This window comes from Nicotiana tomentosiformis, chromosome 3 (assembly GCF_000390325.3).
Source record: "Nicotiana tomentosiformis chromosome 3, ASM39032v3, whole genome shotgun sequence".
NCBI classification, from domain to species: domain Eukaryota; kingdom Viridiplantae; phylum Streptophyta; class Magnoliopsida; order Solanales; family Solanaceae; genus Nicotiana; species Nicotiana tomentosiformis.
In genome coordinates this window covers 133,588,821-133,613,230 of record NC_090814.1, presented here as the reverse complement: position 1 = coordinate 133,613,230, position 24,410 = coordinate 133,588,821, and the positions used below count along the sequence as shown (strand labels likewise).

Sequence of the window (24,410 nt, the reverse complement as noted above, 5' to 3'; positions counted from 1 at the left end):
GGTGATGACGTGCCATGATATGAGAGTTAATGCACGAAGGGTGATGTCATGCCGTTTCTATTGATTTTATGGTGAGATTGATAGTAAAAGCTCGAAGGACGATGCGGTGCATTTTTCCTTTACTGTATTAAGTATTCCTGTTGATTCATGGTATGTTGACTGCTCCGGTTATCATTCTGTTGTATTTCTTTATCTCGTATTCCCCTCAGCATGTTCCCCTCCCAACATTTCCTGTTTAGTTCTTACTTTCTGTTATTTGTATATACACTGTTAAATTGTACAGGTTGATTTGTAGGTGCCATGCCTTAGCCTCATCACTACTTCATCGAGGTTAGGCTCGACACTTACCATTACCTGGGGTCGTTTGTACTGATACTTCACTCTGCATTTTCTGTGCAGATTTTGGTACCGACTCGAGTTGATCGAGATTTTTGCTATTGGTCCGTTTTCCGGAGACTCAAGGTAGATATGTCGGCGTTCACAGACCTTGAAGTCCACGTCTATCTTCTCTGTCCTACTGTTTCTTTCATTCATACAGTTGTATTTCTTTCAGACTATTACTTGTAGAAAATTCTAGAATGCTCGTGAATTATGACTCCGCATCCGGGTGGTAGTAATTAATACAGTTTTATAATATTCCGCACTTATTATATTTCATCTTAGTTAATTATTATTATTTACTGAATGGAAATAAGGAATTGGTTTAATGATTTTCTAACGTTGTCTTGCCTAGCAAGTGAAATGTTAGGCGCCATCACGCTCCCGTCGATGGGAAATTTCGGGTCGTGACAAGTTGGTATCAGAGCACTAGGTTGCCTAGGTCTCACGATTCACGAGCAAGCTTAGTAGAGTCTGGAAGATCGGTACGGAGATGTCTGTGCTTATCTTCCAGAGGCTATCAAGTTTAGGAACAAATTTCACTTTTATTCTCCTCTGTCTGCAGTGTTGTTTTCTCAATACTGATTGAACTCTTCTACTCTTATTCTCTCGCACATGGCGAGAACACGTACCGCTTCCTCAGCTGAGCAGTAGCTAAAGCCTCTAGTGGCAACTCCTACGAGGGGCATAGGTCGAGGCCGAGGCCGTACCAGAGGCCGAGGTAGGGGCCGAGCTCAGTCCAGAGCCCGAGCAGCAGCCCCAGTAGTGGAGCCTCGGATAGATCTTTATGAGGAGATTCCAGCTCAGACTATTCCTGCCGGACCAGCTTAGGTTCCGGAGGGGTTCATTGCCACCTCAATACTTCAGGATGCTTTGGTCCGTTTGGTGGGCCTTATGGAGAGTGTGGCCCAGACTGGCACATTTCCCATGACACCAGTCATCTCTCAGGCTGGAGGAGGGGCCCAGACTACCACTACTCTCGCTCCAGAGCAGATAGCTCCCCAGTATTAGGCTCCAGCAGCTCATCTAGTAGGAGTAGTTCAGCCGGTTGTTGTGCCACATACCGATAATGGGTCAGCTATGTCTTCTGAGGCTGGACAGGTTTACTAAGCTCTTCCCAGTTCACTTCAGTGGTGATCCTTTAGAGGATCCCCAGGAGTATCTTGACTGTTGTCACGAGGTTTTACGGAACATGGGTATAGTGGAGACCAATGGGGTCGACTTTGCTGCATTTTAGATGACTGGTTCCGCCAAGAAATGGTGGAGAGATTATTTGTTGACCAGACCAGCTGGGTCGCCTTCTCTTATTTGGGACCAGTTCTCCCAGCTTTTCATAGAGAAGTTCCTGCCTATCACATTGAGAGAGGAGCGTCGCCGTCAGTTTGAGCATCTTCAGCAGGGTAGTATGACTGTTACCCATTATGAGACCCATTTTGTGGATTTGGCCCGTCATGCTATTCTTCTGCTCCCCACCGAGAGAGAGAGAGAGGGTGAGGAGGTTTATTGATGGACTTGCTCAGCCTCTCAGATTGCAGATGGCTAAGGAGACTGGGAGTGAGATTTCTTTTCAGGCGGCTGCTAATGTCGCCAGATGAGTCGAAATGGTTGTTATTCAGGGAGGTCAGGGGTCTGACAATTGACCTCATTATTCCGGTAAGTTCAGCGGTGCCGCATATAGAGGTAGGAGTACTTTTGGTAGAGGCCATCCTCCCAGGCCATTTCATTCAGCACTCCAGGCATCCCACGGTGCCTTAGGTGGTCGTGGCCCTCAGATGCATTATTCTGACCAGCTATCCTACAGTGCACCACCAGCTCCTATTAGTGCACTTCCACTCCAGAGTTATCCAGGTGGTTATTCAGTTCAACAGGGTCAGCTTCAGGGTTAGCAGTCACAGAAGCCGAGGTTATGTTATACTTGTGGTGATCCGAGGCACGTTTCTAGATTTTGCCCTCAGGCAACGGGCAGCTCATAGTATCAGAGTTCTCCTGCCATGGTTCCCACACCAGTTGCTGCACCACCTGCTCAGCCAGCTAGAGGTAGGGGTCAGGCAGCCAGAAGTAGAGGCCAGACTATTAGAGGTGGAGGTCAGGCCGTTAGAGGTGGAGACCATCCAGTTAGAGGTCATCTCAGGGACGTAGTTCAGAGTGGTGGGGCCCAGCCCCAATGTTATGGTTTCCCAGCCAGGCCTGAGGCTGAGTCATCTGACGCTATAATCACAGGTACTGTTTCAGTTTGCAGTAGAGATGCTTCAGTTTTATTTGATCCGGGGTCTACTTACTCCTATATGTCATCCTATTTTGCTTCATATTTGGTTGTGCCCCGTGATTCCTTGAGTACTCCTATGTATGTGTCCACACCAGTGGGGGATGCTATTATTGTAGATTGTGTTTATCGTTCGTGTGTGGTCACCATTGGGAGTCTTGAGACTCGTGTAGATCTTCTACTACTCGATATGGTTGATTTCGATGTCATACTGGGTATGGATTGGTTTTCACCTTATCATGCTATATTAGATTGTCACGCCAAGACGGTGACCTTAGCCTTGCAGGGATTTCCTCGATTAGAGTGGAAAAGGACTCTTGGCCATTCTACCAGCAGGGTTATCTCTTATGTGAAGGCTCGGCATATGGTCGAGAAGGGGTGTCTAGCTTATATGGCTTATGTCTGCGATTCTAGTGCATATGTTCCTTCCGTGGATTCGATGCCAGTTGTTCGTGAGTTTCCAGAGGTGTTTCCTGCAGACCTGCCGGGGATGCCACCCGACAGGGACATTGATTTCTGCATTGATTTGGCTCCAGGCACTCAACCTATTTCCATTCTGCCATACCACATGGCCCCGCCAGAGTTGAAAGAATTGAAGGAACAATTGCAATATTTGCTTGATAAGGGCTTCATTAGACCTAGTGTCTCATCCTGGGGTGCACCCATGTTGTTTGTGAAGAAGAAAGATGGATCGATAAGGATGCGTATAGATTATCAAAAGTTGAACAAAGTCACCATCAACAACAAGTATACGTAGCCGAGGATTGATGATTTATTTGATCAACTTCAGGGTGCCAAAGTGTTTTCAAAGATTGATTTGAGATCTGGCTACCATCAGTTGAGGATTAGGGCATCCGATATTCCTAAGACAACTTTTCGGACTCGGTATGGGCATTATGAATTTCTAGTGATGGCATTTGGGCTGACAAATACCCTAGCAGCATTCATGGATTTGATGAACCGGCTGTTCAAACCCTACTTAGATTCCTTTGTAGTTGTGTTTATTTATGATATCTTGATCTACTCCCACAGTCGAGAGGAGCATGAGCAGCACCTTCAGATCATTCTTCAGACTCTAAAAGACAGCCAATTATATGGTAAGTTCTCAAAATGTGAGTTTTGGTTGAGTTCAGTTGCTTTCTTAGGTCACGTTGTATCAGTAGAGGGTATTCAGGTGGATCCTAAGAAGATTGAGGCAGTTCAGAACTGGCCTAGACCCACATCATCTATAGAGATCTGTAGTTTCCTAGATTTGGCGGGCTATTACCGTCGATTTGTGGAGGGGTTTTCATCCATAGCAGCCCTGTTGACCAGATTGACCCAAAAGGGTACCCCGTTCAGGTGGTCAGATGAGTGTGAAGTGAGCTTTCAGAAGCTCAAGACAGCTTTGACTACGGCACCGGTATTGGTGTTACCCACAGGTTCAGGACCTTATACAGTATATTGTGACGCATCCTGTATTTGTTTAGGTGCGGTATTGATGCAGGGTGGCAAGGTTATTGCATATTCTTTGCGGCAGTTGAAGGTTCACGAGAATAATTACCTTGTTCATGATCTAGAGCTGGCAGCCATTGTTCACGCGCTGAAGATTTGGAGGCACTATCTTTACGGCGTGCCATGTGAGGTATTCACGGATCATCGAAGCTTGCAGTATTTGTTCAAGCAGAAGGAACTCAATTTGAGGCAGAGAAGGTGGTTGGAGCTATTGAAAGACTATGATATCACCATATTGTATCATCCCGGGAAGGCCAATGTGGTGGTCGATGCTTTAAGTAGAAATTTAGTCAGTATGGGTAGCCTTGCATATATTCCAGTTGGTGAGAGACCGCTTGCATTGGATGTTCAGGCCTTGGCCAACCAGTTCGTGAGGTTGGATGTTTCTGAGCCCAACCGTGTTCTAGCTTGTACAGTTGCTCGGTCTTCTTTGTTTGAGCGCCTCAGAGATCGGCAGGATGACGATCCTCATTTACTTGTCCTTAGAGATAGAGTGCGGCACGGTGGTGCCAAGAAGGTTACTGTTGGACATGACGGAGTTTTGAGAATGCAGGGTCGTATTTGAGTTCCTAATATGGATGGACTTTGTGAGTTGATTCTTGAGGAGGCCCACAGTTCCCGGTATTCTATTCATCCGGGCGCCGCCAAGATGTATCAGGACTTGCGGAAGAATTATTAGTGGAGGAGGATGAAGAAAGACATAGTTGCATATGTAGCTCGGTGTCTAAATTGTCAGCAAGTAAAGTACGAGCATCAGAGACCCGGTGGTTTGCTTCAGAAGATGTAGATTCCTGAGTGGAAGTGGGAGCGTATCACTATGGATTTTGTTGTTGGACTTCCACGGACTCAGAGGAAGTTCGATGCAGTTTGGGTCATTGTGGGCAGGCTGACTAAGTCAGCGCATATCATTCCTGTGGTAGTTACCTATTCCTCGGAGCGGTTGGCAAAGATTTACATTTGTGAGATCGTCCGCCTTCACGGGGTGCCCGTGTTTATCATCTCTGATCGAGGTACGCAGTTCACCTCTTCTGGAGGGCAGTACAGCGTGAGTTAGGTACACGGGTTGAGTTGAGCACATCATTCCATCCTCAGACGGACGCATAGTCCGAGCGCACTATTCGGATCTTGGAGGATATGCTCTGCGCATGTGTTATAGACTTCGGAGGATCGTGGGATCAGTTCTTGCCCCTTGCAGAGTTCGCCTACAACAACAGCTACCAGTCGAGCATTCAGATGGCTCCCTATGAGGCATTATATGGTAGGTGGAGCCGGTCGCCAGTTGGGTGGTTCGAGCCGGGAGAGGCTCGGTTGTTGGGCACAAACTTAGTACAGGATGCCTTGGATAAGGTCAAGATTATTCAGGATCGACTTCACACAACTCAGTCCAGGCAGAAGAGTTATGTCGACCGTATGTTGCATTCATGGTCGGAGAGAGAGTGTTACTTCGGGTATCACCCATGAAGGGTGTAATGAGGTTCAGAAAGAAGGGCAAGTTGAGCCCTAGGTATATCAGACCTTTTGAGATTCTGGAGAGAATGGGAGAGGTGGCTTACTGTGATGACCCAAAATATCATCTTTAAATTTAATGATTAATTATGTGATCTAAGCACTATTTATCATTACTCGACTTGCGTGTGCAGTCCGTAAAAAATTTCAGAAAGTTTTCAGGTGAAAAATGAATTAAAATGTGAATTAGAGCTTTAAAACTCAACTGAGTTGACTTTGGTCAACATTTTGAGCAAACAGACTTGGATCAGTGTTTTGACAGTTTTGTAGGTCTGTATCATGATTTGGGACTTAGGCGTATGCCCGTAATCAAATTCCGAGGTCCCTAGCCCGAGATATGGAATTTTGATGAAAAATTAAAAGTTTAAGTTCAAATAGTAATAGGATGTCAAATTATGTACAAACGACCCCGGAATAAAATTTTAATTATTCCAACAGCTCCGTATGGTGATTTTGGACTTAGGAGCGTGATCAAAATTTTATTTGGAAGTCCGTAGTGGAATTAGGCTTGAAATGCCGAAAGTTGAATTTTTGGGAAGTTTGACCGAGGGGTTGACTTTTTGATATCGGGGTCGAAATCCAATTCTGAAAATTTTCATAGCTGAGTTATGTCATTTATGACTTGTGTGCAAAATTTGAAGTCATTCCGAATAGATTTGATGTGTTTCGACACAAGATATAGAATTTAAAAGTTCAAAGTTCATTGATTTTGATTTGAGGTGCGATTCGTCGTTTTGATATTGTTTGATTTACTTTGAAGCCTCGATTAAGTTTGTATGGTATTTTTGGACATGTTGGAATAATTGGTTAAGGTCCCGAGGGTCTCGGGTGGATTTCGGAAGGTAAACGGAATGGATTTCGGACAAAGAGTGCTGGAAATTTCTGTTGCAGAAATTTTGTGCGTGGAGCCAACTTTGAAAGCTTATATCTTGCAATTCATAAGGAATCAGAACATTTTCAAAACATGAAAGTTATAGTCATTTGATTATAGTTTCTAGAAAGTTAAACCATTTATTCTTTGGACATTTGTACAGAAAGTTATGATGGATTAAATGAAGGCTAGTAGAGCAGTTTCGCCAGAAATTTCTTATGCGTGGAGCCGACTTTGAAAGCTTATATCTCGCAATTCATAAGGAATCAGAACATTTTCAAAACATGAAAGTTGTAGTCGTTGGATTATAGTTTCCAGAAAGTTAAACCATTTATCATTTGGACATTTGTAGATGAAGTTATGATCAATTGAAGGAAAGCTGGTAGAGCAGTTTCTGGTGGACTTTTAGTGACGAAAAATGGACTTTTAGTGACGGAAAATGGACTTTTAGTGACGGATTGGCAAAAACTTAAGGACAAAAAATGGTCATTTCATTCATTTCGCTTTGAATTTTTGGAGCACGGATCTTGGGCGATATTTGGGCGATTTTCACGGGAAAACATTGGGGTAAGTGTTCATTATCCTATATTGATTATATTTCATGATTCCATACTCATTTACATCATGAATCCGTGAATTTAGGTAAAATTGGTATGGGTGGACTCGTAATTGAATGGGTTGTCAGATTTTAAAAGTTTCGCCGAATTCCGAGATGTGGGCCACATGGGCAAATTTTGAGCTAATTTTGGATTTTAATGAAAATGTAATATTTTCTTATGAAATTGATTACTTTAATTTTTGTTGACTGTATCGAATTAATTATGACTAGATACGAGTCGATCGGAGTCGGAAAATCGAGGAAAAAACATAATACTTGGTTAAATTGGAGCAAGTCGAGGTAAGTGACTTGTCTAACCTTGTGTGGGAGAAATTTCCCCTAGGATTGGTATTGATGTGATTATTGAAATATGTTGAAAGTCGTGTGCACGAGGTGACGAGTGTGTACACGGGCTAAATTGCGAAAGATTATATTTTTAAATTGTATAGATCACTGTTGCGCATTTATTAAATTATTTTATCTTGTTATATTCTTCATCATTGATCTGAGATATATACTTCAAATTTGTTTGATCTTTTCTTACTAATTGTTTTACCTGTTTAGTTGAAACTTGGTTTCTTTTATTCTGTGCATTATTTGAAGGTTGATTTTCTTTAAATTAAATATTATTAATATGAAGTATTTGACATTTTTAAACTTGATATTGAAGCAACGTAGTAAAGATTTTGAAATATTATTTTCCTAAATTATTTACTCCTGAATATTTTTATACTCATTGTGAGGGAGCCGTGAGCTCTTTATTGTGGAAGAATATTATTGTTGAATTATTTTGACATGAGCCGTGAGCTCTTTATTTTGGAAAACTATTATTGTTGAATTATTTTGACATGAGCCGTGAGCTCTTTATTGTGGAAAAATATTATTGATGAATTATTTTGACGTGAGCCGTGAACTCTTTATTGTGGCAAACTATTATTGATGATTTATTTTGGCGTGAGCCGTGAGCTCTTTATTGTGGAAAAATATTGTTGTTGAATTATTTTGGCAAGTTAAATTATTTGAGCACTTGAGGTATAAATTATGATATATTGTGATATTGATACGCATGCGGTGGTATAAGGTCTGGGTGTTGAAACGCATGTGGTGAGATAAGAGTGGCTTGATACGCGTGGCTAGTAGGGGTGACTACTAGAAGTCATGCGGTGTGATAAGGGTGGCTAAAACGCGGGATGCTATTTCGGGAAAAAATGTTTTTTTTTAAAAATAAATTGTGAAGGCTCCCGCGGTGATATAAGGAAATGAGATATTGTGAAATTATTTATAACTTGGGACTACGAGGCGGTACCTCGGTAGTGCCCTTGTTGATATTGATTTATGGCCATAGTTGCTTTCGATTAATTGTTGTGATTTTCATAAAGTTGAAGGAAATTCTGTTTTGATTCCACGAGATATTATTTGCAATTATTTGGTGTCATTAAATGTGACATACTATTTGATTCATTTCCAATGTCATTTTATTTTACTACATTGATAAACATTTTACCATGCCATTATTATATTCCAGTAGGGCCTCACCTGACCTCGTCACTACTCTACCGAGGTTAGGCTTGGCACTTACTGGGTACCGTTGTGGTGTACTCATACTACGCTTCTGTACATCTTTTTGTGCAGATCCAGGTACTTTTTCCAGCCTAGACGTCAGTGAGTTACCTACGCACGGAGACTTCGAGGTATATCTGCCAGCGTCCGCAGACTCCGGAGTCCCCTTCTATCATTTTATGTTGCTTCCTTATATTTTATTTAGACCTTGACATATAGAGACATTGAGAATAAATTCTTAGAAGCTTGTGACTTATTTCTACCGGGTTTTGGGAGTTGAAATTGTTTGAATTGTAGTTTATTTATTTCAGATATTTATTATTATTCCGCATTGATAGGCTTACCTAGTCTTAGAGACTAGGTGCCATCACGACATCCTACGGAGGGAATTTGGGGTCGTGACAAGTTGGTATCAGAGCACTAGGTTCATAGGTGTTATGAGTCACAAGCAGGTTTAGTAGAGTCTTGCGGATCGGTACGGAGACGTCTGTACTTATCTTCGGGAGGCTATGGAACTGTTAGGAAAAAATTCACTTCTTTGATTCCTTATCGTGCGACATTGATTTAGCTTGAAACATATATCTCATATTCCTTTGTATCCACTCGTGTATGACATTGCGCACTCAATATCAGTTGTGCGTCGACGGTTCATGATGCCGCAGATGGACTACGAGGGAGCTAGAGATGCTCAAACATTGCCTTAACGTATGGTTCCGACTGAAGATGTGGGCATATTGAGAGATCACATAGTGAATCATGTGCGGGGTGCAACGGACATTGGATTCTGGTTGATTTATATGAGCTGTGAAGGTTATTATTGTGGATCATCGGACGTTGTGACCTATGACTTCACGTCGTCCACTATCAATGGGTGGATTGCGGGGTCATGTATTATATGAGTTTTGGGCCTGAAATGTATATATGTGGTACTGAAAGGTTCCCTAAAATTTACACATGTTTAAGGCCTGAGATTTCGTAGAGGATAAGGTTGGGACTTGCGGTATGTCTGCCTCCTTAATAATCCTATACTTCAATACCAAAGGAGTTATAGAAACAACTCTAAATTTATAGAAGGTCTACTCAGCGTGGACGTCACTGTTGTGGATTTTGGGGTGCTTCAGAGTAAGTACACTTGTTGACGAGAGTCTGGACTATGTGGTTCGTGATAAGATTTGTCTGTATGGAGCTCTACTTTCGTGATCGTTGTGTATAAATAGGGGTAAGGGTTACCCCAAAGAAGAATCGAAGAGTTTGTTAAGAAATTGGTCAGCTCAACAGTGTTGAGTCAGCATAACAAAAGAAGAAATTTGCCTTGGGAGAGATAATTCTCCACCAGTGTTCGTGGCAAGCCTATGAAGAGGGCAGACCAGCCAACGCAACACCGCCCACTTAGCTCAGTTCTCAGAAACGCTTTTGAAAGAGTTTGTTTTCTGGACTCTCTGTAATGCGTGGCGCATAGGGTTTGAACGGTTGCGTCATGTCACCATTGACGATGTCAGAATATGCCATCAAGTTCAATAAGTTAGCCCGTCATACTCCTACTTTGCTTCTTACACCCAGAGGGCGAGTCCATAGACTCATTAAAGAACTCAATTATGATCATAAAATTTTGTACGACTCGGGAGCTACAAGCTGATACTTCATTGCTGCTAGTTGTACAAATTACCAAGATATTAGAATGTGTTCGGGGTGAGGAAAAAGGAAACTAAGGAGACCAAGACGTCTCAAGGTTCTGGGGGATTCAATGGATTCTACTCTGCAAGTATAAATCATTATGGAGGGGGCTCGGGCAGTCGGCCAGCCCAGTCCGCACATCGGATTACTCGAGGTGCTCCAGTAAGTTCTTTTAATGCACCACTGACATGAGTTCCTACAATGGTTATTCCAGTTATCTGCACAGACTCAATATGAGCAGCCTAACCCGCAAAAGGGTTGTTATGAATACGGTGATACTAGGCACATCATGAGAAAAATTGTCAAAAACTTGGGAGAGACTTATTTCATCAAAGCACTCAGGCTACGTGTCCCATTGCAGTTACTACACCACCCACACGACCAGTTAGGGGTGGAGGACAGACGGGTAAAAGGCATCCTAGAGGTGGAGACCCAGCCGTTGATATATTTATTTTACGGTATGGCGGAGGTCGCTACATCAGATGGTGTCGTTACAGGTACGACCTAGATTTAATATAAAGGAATAATTTCCTTAAGTTGATTCGGTTCTCAATATCGAAACGAGTCTTCCTATTGTGCTCCACTTATGAGTGAGCTTCATAATTCTATAATTTACTCATGTGTTTACCCCTGTTGGGAGATTTTATGGAGATAACTATGCCTATCATTTCGTGTTGGTCACTAATAAGAGCTGCGAGGCTAAATGTGGCTTTCTGTTAGTCATTTCGGTAAATTTTGATGTAAATTCTGAATAATTAATTGCAAATTATGAATTATATGCCCTACCGGTGTAGGGTTCATTATGTGTTGTGATTTGGTGTAACCGAAATTATTTAAAAGGAGAAAATAGAAATTTTCAATTGGCACGATGTGTATATTACTTGTGATTCAGAACTGAGGACGAGATCCTCACATTTTTATATAAATTGATATGTTTAAAAAGGGCTACGAGCTGCGGTGGAAGTTATATAAGGACGAGATCCTTGCGAGAAAAATTCTTGTGTTTAAGTTCTCCCTTGTGAAATTAAATTTGTACTATAGTACTAATAGGAAGTCATGCCTATTAGGCTTATTTGAAAATTCTTATATGAAATTCTCTCTGCATAGTTGTCAAATTCGTGTTGTAATTATTAATTTTTAATCTATGAGGTAGGTGCCCGCCTAGGTGGCGTTAAATGTGACTCGTTAATTCGGGTAAATAATTATGAAGTCTTCATGCCTCGCATCTAGTTATCAGTATTGTGAAGGTTTGCAACGAGATTTTTGTTAACATGAGGTTAAATGATGATTCTGTAATTGATTATGAACAACTATTAAGACCAAATTGATCCAAGAGGGTGCCCCATTTACAGGGTCAGACGAGTCTGAGTTAAGCTTTCAGAAGCTCAAGATCACTTTGACTCTGACACAAGCGTTGGTATTACTTATATGTTCAAGGTCTTATACTGTGTATTGTGATGCGTCGCGTATTGGTCTCGACGCGATGTTGATGCAAGACGGTAGGGTGATTGTCTACGCATCTAGACAGTTAAAGGTACAAAAAAAAAATCGATCCACGACCTTGAGTTAGCAGCTATTGTTCGTGCCTTGAAGAATTTGGCTCCATTATTTGTACGGTGTCCATTGTGAGGTCTATACCGATCACCGAAATCTACAATATCTATTTAAACAGAAGGATCTTAATTTGCGGCAGCGGAGATGGTTGGAGTTACTTAAGGATTATTATATCACCATTCTCTATCATCTTGGGAAGGCCAACGTAGTGGCCGATGCCTTGAGTCATAAGGAGGAGAGTTTGGGCAGCTTAGCATATTTACCGGTAGCAGAGAGGCCTCTAGCCTTGGATGTTCAGGCCTTGGCCAACCAGTTTGTTAGACTGGATGTTTCTGAGTCGAGCCGAGTTTTGCTTGTGTGGTTTCTCAGTCTTCTCTTTATGACCGTATCATGGAACGTCAGTATGATGACCCCCATCTGCTTGTTTTTAAGGACACAGTTCAGCACGACGATGCCAAGGAAGTCACAATTGGAGATGAAGATGTATTACAGATGCAGGGCAGGCTATGTGTGCCTAATATAGATGGTTTTTGTGAATTGATTCTCCAGGAGGCTCACAGTTTGCGGTACTCCATACATTCGGGTGCTGCGAAGATGTAGCAGGACTTGAGGCAACATTATTGGTGGAGGAAGATGAAGAAAGACATAGTGGAGTATGTAGCTCGGTGTCTAAATTGTCAACAAGTGAAATATGAGCATCAACGACCTAGTGGATTGCTTCAGAAGTTAGTGATTCCAGAATGGAAATGGGAGAGGATCACTATGGATTTCGTTGTTGGGCTCTCACGGACTCAGAGGAAGTTCAATGCAGCTTGGGATCAGTTCTTACCACTTGCGTAGCTTGCTTACAACAATAGTTGTCAGTCAAGCATTCAGATGGCTCCGTATGAGGCCTTGTATGGTAAGTGGTGCCAGTCCCCAGTGGGTTGGTTCAAACCGGGCGAGGCTAGGCTATTGGGTACAGACTTGGTTTAGGATGCCTTGGAAAAGGTTAAGTTGATTCAGTATTGACTTCGTACAGCCCAATCTAGACAGAAGAGTTATGCGAATCGGAAGGTTCGTGATGTTGCATTCATGGTTGGTGAGCGGGTATTGCTCCGGTTTTTGCCTATGAAGGGTGTGATGAGGTTCGGGAAGAAGGGCAATTTGAGCCCTAGGTATATTGGGCCTTTTGAGATTCTTGAGAGAGTTGGAGAGGTGGCTTACAAACTTGCACTACCACCTAGTCTCTTTGCCGGTCATCCGGTATTCCATGTTTCCATGCTTCGGAAATATCACGGCGATCCGTCTCATGTGCTAGACTTCAGTTCGGTTTAGTTGGACAAGAATCTATCTTATGTTGAGGAACCAATGGCTATTTTGGATAGGCATGTTCGAAAGCTGAGGTCAAAGAACATTGCTTCCGTGAAGGTTCAGTGGAGGGGTCATCCGGTCGAGGAGGCGACTTGGGAGACCGAGCATGATATGCGCAGCTGTTATCCACACTTATTCACCAGCTTAGGTACTTTTTCTAACTCCGTTCGAGGACGAACGTTTGTTTTAGAGGTGGAGAATGTGATGACCCAAAATGACATCTTTAAATTTAATGATTAATTATGTGATCTAAGCATTATTTACCATTACTCGACTTGCGTGTGCAGTCCATAAAAAAATTTCAGAAAGTTTTCAGGTGAAAAATGAATTAAAATGTGAATTAGAGCTTTAAAACTCAACTAAGTTGACTTTGGTCAACATTTTGAGCAAACAGACTCGGATCAGTATTTTGACAGTTTTGGTAGATCTGTATCGTGATTTGGGACTTAGGCGTATGCCTGTAATCAAATTCCGAGGTCCCTAGCCCGAGATATGGAATTTTGATGAAAAATTAAAAGTTTAAGTTCAAATAGTAATCAGATGTCAAATTATGTGCAAACGACCCCGGAATAAAATTTTAATTATTCCAACAGCTCCGTATGGTGATTTTGGACTTAGGAGCGTGATCAAAATTTTATTTGGAAGTCCGTAGTGGAATTAGGCTTGAAATGCCGAAAGTTGAATTTTTGGGAAGTTTGACCGAGGGGTTGACTTTTTGATATCGGGGTCGAAATCCGATTCTGAAAATTTTCATAGCTGAGTTATGTCATTTATGACTTGTGTGCAAAATTTGAAGTCATTCGAATAGATTTGATGTGTTTCGACACAAGATATAGAATTTGAAAGTTCAAAGTTCATTGATTTTGATTTGAGGTGCGATTCGTCATTTTGATATTGTTTGATTTAGTTTGAAGCCTCGATTAAGTTCGTATGGTATTTTGGGACATGTTGGAATAATTGGTTAAGGTCCCGAGGGTCTCGGGTGGATTTCGGAAGGTAAACGGAATGGATTTCGGACAAAGAGTGCTAGAAATTTCTGTTGCAGAAATTTTGTGCGTGGAGCCAACTTTGAAAGCTTATATCTTGCAATTCATAAGGAATCAGAACATTTTCAAAAAATGAAAGTTATAGTCATTTGATTATAGTTTCCAGAAAGTTAAACCATTTATTCTTTGGACATTTGTACAGAAAGTTATGACGGATTAAATGAAGGCTAGTAGAGCAGTTTCGCCAGAAATTTCTTATGCGTGGAGCCGACTTTGAAAGCTTATATCTCGCAATTCATAAGGAATCAGAACATTTTCAAAACATGAAAGTTGTAGTCGTTGGATTATAGTTTCCAGAAAGTTAAACCATTTATCATTTGGACATTTGTAGATGAAGTTATGATCAATTGAAGGAAAGCTGGTAGAGCAGTTTCTGGTGGACTTTTAGTGACGAAAAATGGACTTTTAGTGACGGAAAATGGACTTTTAGTGACGGATTGGCAGAAACTTAAGGACAAAAAATGGTCATTTCATTCATTTCGCTTTGGATTTTTGGAGCACGGATCTTGGGCGATATTTGGGCGATTTTCACGGGAAAACATTGGGGTAAGTGTTCCTTATCCTATATTGATTATATTTCATGATTCCATACTCATTTACATCATGAATCCGTGAATTTATGGAAGAAATATCAAGATTTTTGCAAAACTCTTCCAAAAACGAAAATTTAAGATTTGGAGGTCGAGTTGTTATCGGATTTTGGTAAAATTGGTATACGTGGACTCGTAATTGAATGGGTTGTTGGATTTTATAAGTTTTGCTGGATTCCGAGATGTGGGCCCCATGGGCAAATTTTGAGCTAATTTTGGATTTTAATGAAAATGTAATATTTTCTTATGAAATTGATTACTATAATTTTTGTTGACTGTATCGAATTAATTATGACTAGATACGAGTCGATCGGAGTCGGAAAATCGAGGAAAAAGCATAATACTTGGCTAAATTGGAGCAAGTCGAGGTAAGTGACTTGTCTAATCTTGTGTGGGGGAAATTTTCCCTAGGATTGGTATTGATGTGATTATTGAAATGTGTTGAAAGTCGTGTGCATGAGGTGACGAGTGTGTACATGGGCTAAATTGCGAAAGATTATATGTTTAAATTGTGTAGATCATTGTTGCGCATTTATTAAATTATTTTATCTTGTTATATTCTTCATCATTGATCTGAGATATATACTTCAAATTTGTTTGATCTTATCTTACTAATTGTTTTACCTGTTTAGTTAAAACTTAGTTTCTTTTATTCTGTGCATTATTTGAAGGTTGATTTTCTTTAAATTAAATATTATTAATATGAAGTATTTGACATTTTTAAACTTGATATTGAAGCAGCGTAGTAAAGATTTTGAAATATTATTTTTCTAAATTATTTACTCCTGAATATTTTTATTCTCATTGTGAGGGAGCCGTGAGCTCTTTATTGTGGAAGAATATTATTGTTGAATTATTTTGACATGAGCCGTGAGCTCTTTATTTTGGAAAACTATTATTGTTGAATTATTTTGACATGAGCCGTGAGCTCTTTATTGTGGAAAAATATTATTGATGAATTATTTTGACGTGAGCCGTGAACTCTTTATTGTGGCAAACTATTATTGATGATTTATTTTGGCGTGAGCCGTGAGCTCTTTATTGTGGAAAAATATTGTTGTTGAATTATTTTGGCAAGTTAAATTATTTGAGCACTTGAGGTGTAAATTGTGATATATTGTGATATTGATACGCATGCGGTGGTATAAGGTCTGGGTGTTGAAACGCATGCGGTGAGATAAGAGTGGCTTGATACGCGTGGCTAGTAGGGGTGACTACTAGAAGTCATGCGGTGTGATAAGGGTGGCTAAAACGCGGGATGCTATTTCGGGAAAAAAAAAATTTTAAAAAATAAATTATGAAGGCTCCCGCAGTGATATAAGGAAATGAGATATTGTGAAATTATTTATAACTTGGGACTACGAGGAGGTACCTCGGTAGTGCCCTTGTTGATATTGATTTATGGCCATAGTTGCTTTCGATTAATTGTTGTGATTTTCATAAAGTTGAAGGAAATTCTGTTTTGATTCCACGAGATATTATTTGCAATTATTTGGTGTCATTAAATGTGACATACTATTTGATTCATTTCCAATGTCATTTTATTTTACTACATTGATAAACATTTTATCATGCCATTATTATATTCCAGTAGGGCCTCACCTGACCTCGTCACTACTCTACCGAGGTTAGGCTTGGCACTTACTGGGTACCGCTGTGGTGTACTCATACTACGCTTCTGCACATCTTTTTGTGCAGATCCAGGTACATTTTACCAGCCTAGACGTCAGTGAGTTACCTGCGCACGGAGACTTCGAGGTATATCTGCCAGCGTCCGCAGACTCCGGAGTCCCCTTCTATCATTTTATGTTGCTTCCTTATATTTTATTTAGACCTTGACATATAGAGACATTGAGAATAAATTCTTAGAAGCTTGTGACTTATTTCTACCGGGTTTTGGGAGTTGAAATTGTTTGAATTATAGTTTATTTATTTCAGATATTTATTATTATTCCGCATTGATAGCCTTACCTAGTCTTAGATACTAGGTGCCATCACGACATCCTACGGAGGTAATTTGGGGTCGTTACACTTACAGGCTTGCGTTGCCACCTATTTTAGCAGCTGTTCATCCGGTATTCCACGTGTCCATGCTTCGAAAGTATCACGGCGATCCGTCCCATGTGTTAAATTTCAGCTCTGTCCAGTTGGACAAGGATTTGACTTACGAGGAGGAGCCGGTGGCTATTTTAGCTCGGCAAGTTTGCCAGTTTAGATCAAAGAGTTACCCTTTAGTTCGAGTGTAGTGGAGAGGTCAGCCTATTGAGGCAGCTACTTGGGAGTCCGAGTCCGATATGCGGAGTAGATATCCCTACCTTTTCACCAGCCCAAGTATTTTTCTATGTCCGTTAGAGGACGAACGATTATTTTAGAGGTAGAGAATGTGATGACCCAAAAGGTCATCTTATGTTTTAGAACTTGAATCCATGCTCTTAAGCCTTAAAAATCTCATTTTTATCCTCCTTGATTTGTATGTGCAGTCCGGGCGTGTTTGTCCGTATCGAATTATGGGAACTGGGCGTATGTCCGGAATTAAATTCGGATGTCTCTAACTCGATTGATGTTTACCCTCCTCTAAGAATTGATTGATGTTTGGCATTGTGAATACCGGGTCCATATTTTGGTTCCGGATCCCGGTACAGGTTCATTATGATATTTAATACTTGTCGGTAAAATTTGGTGAGAAACAGAGTTGATTTGACATGATTCGGACGTCCAGTTGAGAAGATATGAATTTTAAAGTGTTCTTGAGAATTTTATTCGATTTGGTGCTAAATTCGTAGTTCTAGGTGTTATTTTGGCGATTTAATTGTGCGAGCAAGTTCTTATGATATTTTTAGACTTTTGTGCATGTTTGGTTTGGAGCCCCGAGGGCTTGGGTGAGATTCGGATAGGCCACGGGATGTTTTGGAATTAGAAAATCTGATATTTTGCTGCAGTAGGTATTCTAGCATGTCCTTCTTCGCTTTCGTGAAGGTACTCTCGCGAACGCGAAGAGTAAACTGGGCAGCTAGAATTTTCTTCTTCGCGAACGTGAAGCGATGGGGGCGTTACCCTTCGCGAACGCGACCAGCTCCTCGTGAACGCGTAGTGTTAGGCACACCTGGGGAAGAGTCGATCGTTCCTTCATCGCGAACGCGAGCAATGTCTCGCAAACGCGAAGGCCAGGGGGTAGCCTACGTGAACGCGAACACTGTCTTGCGAATGCGAAGGCTTGGTAGTCAATGCTCTTCGCGAACGCGATAGTAGCCTCGCGAACGCGATGCACACTGTCGCCCAGTGCATAAAACAGAATCAAACACGGGTTTAAGCCATTTCTTCAACATTTTTCAAGAACCAAACGGGTAGAGGAGATATTCAAGAGTCATTTTCTTCCCCAAAGTATTGGCAAGTGATTCTAAACCATTTTCTTTCAATTACCCATTACACTTTATGAATTATCAACCTAAAATCTAGAGTTTTCATGGTAGAATTAGGGGTTAGGGTAGAAACTAGAAATTTTAAAAATTTGGGGATTTAGACCTCAATTTTAGGTCGGATTCCAAAACCAATTATATATTCGGGCTCGGGGGCGAATGGATAAATGAATTTTGGTCCGAACCTCGGGTTTTGACCAAACGTGCACGGGGTCGGTATTTCAACTTTTTGGAGGAAATTTTTAGAAATTTAATTTATGCAATATAATTGATTCCTTTAGCAATATTTGATATTATTTAGTCATTTTTAATAGATAGGAGTGGTTTGGAGTTGAATTCCAAAGGTAAAGATGTGATTGAGATTTAAGTGGCATTCAGAGCGAGGTAAGTGTTGTGTCTAACCCTGACTTGAGGGAATTAGGAACCTTAGATTACTTGCTAAGTGAAATTCATGTGAGCGGCGTATATGTGAGGTGACGAGTACTTATGTGCCGCCAATTTACCTGTTTTTCATGTTTCTCTGTTTTTCTTATATTGTCTCTTTCTCATGCCTAATTGCTACATGTTATACTAGTGTTGTTCAATTTATCGTTCTTATCAAGTTTACGGATTTTCTGGTGATAATTGAGTTTTTATTTCAAAGTTGAGATTAATATTATGGAACCAAATGTTGAAGTAAGGTTTGTACTTGTTATTCTATCTCCCTGTTGTTATTTATGCATTGCATTATGGTAAGGGAGAGTGTTAATGCATGAAGGGTGATGTCGTGTCATATTGTGAGTGTTAATGCACGAAGGGTGATGCCGTGCCATATTGTGAGTGTTAATACACGAAGGGTGATGTTGTGCCATGATATGAGAGTTAATGCACAAAGGGTTATGTCGTGCCATGATATGAGAGTTAATGCATGAAGGGTGATGCCGTGCCGTTTCTATTGATTTTATGGTGAGATTGAGAGTAAAAGCATGAAGGGTGATGCCGTGCATTTTTGCTTTACTGTATTCACTATTCCTGTTGATTCATGGTATGTTGACTGCTCCGGTTATCGTTCTGTTGTATTTCTTTATCTCGTATTCCCTTCAGCATGTTCCCCTCCTGACATTTCCTGTTTAGTTCTTCATTTCTGTTATTTGTATATACACTGTTAAATTGTACAAGTTTATTTGTAGGTGCCTTGCCTTAGCCTCGTCACTACTTCGTCGAGGTTAGGCTCGACACTTACCAGTACATGGGGTCGGTTGTACTGATACTGCATTCTGCACTTTCTGTGCAGATTTTGGTACCGGCTCGGGTTGATCGAGATTTTTGCTATTGGTCCGCTGTCCGAAGAGTCAAGGTAGATCTGTCGGCGTTCACGGACCTTGAAGTCCCCGTCTATCTTCTCTGTCCTACTGTTTCTTTCATTCAGACAATTGTATTTCTTTCAGACTATTACTTGTAGAAAATTCTAAAATGCTCGTGAATTATGACTCCAGATCCGGGTGGTAGTAATTAATACAGTTTTATAATATTCCGCACTTATCATATTTCATCTTAGTTAATTATTGTTATTTACTGAATGGAAATAAGGAATTGATTTAATGATTTTCTAACGTTGGCTTGCCTAACAAGTGAAATGTTAGGCACCATCACGATCCCGTCGGTGGGAATTCTGGATCGTGATAGCATACCAATTACCATTGATTGTCCCTTGCACCATACTTAATAGTCCATACTCTCATTTTCTTTTCTTTCTCAAAGGTACTCAAGACTCGAAAGACCCCAATTTTTCGACTAAGACAATCAAAGATAGCCGGCGGGGGCACGACTTATGTCCGTGGCCTTATGCCCGACCATGCCTTGTCCTAAATGATAAATAATGTAATTAAATTGTAAGATATGACGTCACTTAGAATAAGGAAAAAATTGATAAAATAAATTGAATATAGTAATGAAAAAGAAACTTATACACTTGAATATTGAGAACATAAAACATCGTCTATTCAATATTACTTTAAAATGAACATCCTAAGACGCTTCATTTTTTTTTAACAATAATAAACCATGAAAACAATTTTTTGCGTAACCCTCACATTTTGTCCAAATTTGCTTTAATTTTTTATGATGCCATAGAAACAATTTACAATAAGAACCTTAAAAACCGAAGGAAATTACTGAATTTATATTCCTTTTACTTTAATTTTCACTTTTTTCTTTTAGGTACTACTAGTAGATTGCTAGCACATCAATGGAACTATACACGAATAAATAAGTAAATTATATTAGCACTATACTTTCGATCTAAACAAATGTTGACTGCCAATAGACTGGTTGTATAATGACATAATAAAAAATGTTCTATGGTTTGAGTGATTACTAACAAAGTAACCATTACGAGGCGTTAGGTTCAAGCATAGTACTACCAATATTTACCCATGGCAGAAGTTGCAAAAGACATCCACAGCGAACCTGACCTAGGTCTAAACAGCCGGTGAAATATTACAAATCATACAGCTTTAGTAGCCATTTATCGGCAGTTACCACCTTGTGATAACAAAAAGCACTACCTGCTGCCACTTCCTTAAAGTTGACAAAATTCCACATTTGATACCTCGACTTTCCTTTTCACCTACACTTGAATACTTTTATGACAGTTATTTTTTCTTATTCCTAGTCTGCCTCGGTCTTCTTCCCCTTTGATTGCGTTTTACTATCTTTTGTAGGTCTACCACAAAGGCTGATGTCTAGGATTAAAAAAAACGTCTTTATCAAGATCACACTTGAGACAGTTACACCAAAGAACAGTGTTAGAGAGCCATACCCTGCCACCGGCCGAGATAAATTTGATTTTCTTCCCTGCAAAATACCCAATTTTCTGTCAAAGTTTTTCATGTAGAAAATCTAAAGTGGCAAGGATATAAAACTGAAGAGTTTTTATCTAAAATAAGGGCAGAAGAGAGAGTACAAGAAAGAAGATCGATCTTTTATCTTTAATAAAGTATGCAAAGGTAATTTATCATCAGGCGATTAAACAAAGTAAAGATATCCGGTTCACTACAATATTGATATGATGAGCAAGGAAGATGAGTATAACAAGTGTTAGAGTTAGTTCATGTATAGTGTTCCACATTGATCGAGAAGGTTTTAGGTATATGTAAACATTGTATATAAATAGCGATATTGTAAAACACTTCATAGAACATATCAATAATATATTTTTCCTTTGCTATTTCTCACATGGTATCAGAGCGGCAACGGGAAAAATCCAGGACTGAAAAAAATCAGTCGCCGTACGTCTTTCCGGTGACTCCTCCGATTTGATTTGCGTAAACATACTTTCGGTGAGTGTTGTACAAAAACCAACACCACCATTAGGTTCAGAAAGCATTGGCGACCAAAGGCCCCCTCACGCGCCCAGCAGAAGCTAGGGTTCCGGCGAGCGCCTGAGTTCACGTACCACAACATCTTATTTTATTTTTTATTTTTTGTTCTTTTTTATGCCATAACATTTATGTTTTCTTCAATGTGGTGAACTCTGGTCAGAGACTCTTCAAATTTACTTGGAGCTACTTTCTAATGATCTAGGGAAATCACCCCTTCCTCCCAAACTTGTAATGCACTTCTATACAACTGGCTAAATCATGAACGTGTTCAGTGGACTCAGTAGAACTGGATTCAAGATCTGATGCATATAATCGCTTGTAATCATTTTTCCAACGTGATAAAATGTACTTTGAAGGGATCTCTTCCACACCATTGAAGTTCAGTACACACAACGCATGCCTGCATAGATATCCATAGAAGTTGAAGCAGCTGCAAATACAACGAACTTCGGCTGCAGCACTATTGTACAGAACTTCATAATCCCGTATCTCTCTCCTATTTCCCTCTCCCAAAACACGCTCCTTCACCAAAAATGTTACCATCTGCCCGTCAACATGTAATTGTGTTGTGCTGAAACAAGAATACATCTCCTCCACCCTAACTGAAATCTTTTGAAGATCTCTCTACTGTACCCTTTTGAAAGCTGCAACTCAAAAGGAACATCTTGTTTTGAGTTCAGGGTTCGAGTTTCTCGACTCTGTACCTGCAACTGCTTCTTCCTTGTTCTTTTTCTGCAAAGCTCATTCAAATTTGTCAAGAAACTCTTTTAGAGGAGTTTGCTTGTGCAAATATTTATCGAAAAAAGCAGTCAATGTCTCGTTACACCTTGTAGTGGCCATTCCAGCAAAAAAAGTGTCTTTCAAATAAACTGGAGCCCATTTAGCTCGGTCGTCATATAGTGAAAGAAGCCTCTCATGATCACCAACTCCAAATCTTTGGATAATAAATCTCCATGCTACTTCGAAATCAAATGGCTTCAGAGCCTCATATATTATTTTAATTAATGCCTTTCTAATAGCATCATAGTTACGCAAGCCTCCCAACTTTTCTGGAACTTCCCTCATGATGTGTGATAGAGCAAAACGATGAAAAGACCTCGAAAAAACACACTTATAGCACTCTCCAAAATCTTGCATCTTTCTGTAATAATTGTTTGAGGGAAATATCCAAGTGAGCAGGTGAGCGAAGCTTTGAACACACACCCAAATATAAGAGGCTTTTGCCTCGCCCTCAAGCAGGCCACAACCCAGCAACAATGATTGACCATGGTGATTTGTGCCCACAAATACCACAAGAGGAATCTCATATTTGTTGGACAAATATGAATTATCAAAATAGATCACATCAATGAAGTAAGCATATGCCCTTTTCCTAGCATCAATCCAGAACACAGTCGTCAACTGCTCTTCATCATTCAGATCCATCAAGTAAACGAAGTTTGGGTTTCTCAATTGCATACGACATAAATAATTATACATGGCTTGCGTGTCTCCCTTTCTTAAGTTCAGCTTATCGTGACAATCAGATGAAGTTTTTCACCTCCTTGCACTAAAATTGGCATTCCAATTCACACCTGCATCAATCACAAGTGCCCGATATAACTTGATTGTTCGGACTACAACATCATAGTTCGAATCCAAATTTTCTTATTTCCAGCACTTGTCTTCTTAATAAACTTGTATGCTTTTGCACCTAACAAATGATTATGTTCAAGGGTAACTTCAAGTACTCTCCATCTTTTGGAGTCCACCATTCTCATCCTCATCATTGTAGGACAACCAGTTCTAGTTTCCTTGCACAACCGGTTTACATCTTTAATTCTCTTAAAGCCCTGGCTACTGCAGCATTGCACTGCACCATACTTCTCCCCGCTATTTCTTTTGAACCAAAAATTCTTTACCCTAACACGAAAACCAATCTCCCTGGCATAACAATTATAATAGTTGTAAGCATCATCATACGATTCAAACTCCATTCCTAGCGGTGGGGCAACAAATTCCTTCTGCCCATCAGTAAAACCATTTTGATCATCTAACCTATCTGACTCTATTTGCCCACCATATTGAGCAAATAATTCATCCGACTCAATTTGCTCATTGTTCTGGTCATCTAACCTATCTGACTCTATTTCTTGCAATCTCCTCCTGCCTTGCCCAGTAACATCTTGCTCACCATCAAGAGAAGCTTCTTCCATCTGAAATTGAGATGTATCAAATAGATAAAATATATTAGCAAGTTAAACTTCTACTCATTGGAACAAAATCACGTAAAGGCCAATCTGATTATCTGCTTGTAATAATAAACAACTTGGGTATATCACAAGCAATCTCAACCTTTTTGTCAAGTAACACTACATGGAATTTGATTATGTACCTTAGGCTTAAATTTTAAGATGACAAAAGGCGTCATCTCAGTCGTTGTCTCTTAATAAAAGCAACTGACAGCTAACCACTATCACTTAACGTAGGCTTAAATTTTGTACTACTTTGTTAAACCCACCAAATGCAGGTCAACATCCACTCACAATCATGTTTGTTTAGCTTGAAACAACTGCTTCGGGCCACACACTACAAACAACCTATAGATTATTTGCAATATTTTAAAGACTGTATAAACACTAAGAAGAACCTTCAGTGAGCTCTATAATTACATACTGTTACAAATATTAGCTAACAAATTTTCTAATAAACGACTAACTTGAAGAGCTCATGGATAGGATAAAAAACAAAATTTCAGAATAATGT

General features: G+C 40.2%; 1 pseudogene; it reads right to left on the bottom strand.

Annotated features, from left to right (window-relative positions):
- Positions 1 to 21,777: 21,777 nt before the first annotated feature.
- LOC104098377 (protein FAR1-RELATED SEQUENCE 6-like) lies at positions 21,778 to 24,003 on the bottom strand (annotated as a pseudogene).
- Positions 24,004 to 24,410: the final 407 nt, after the last annotated feature.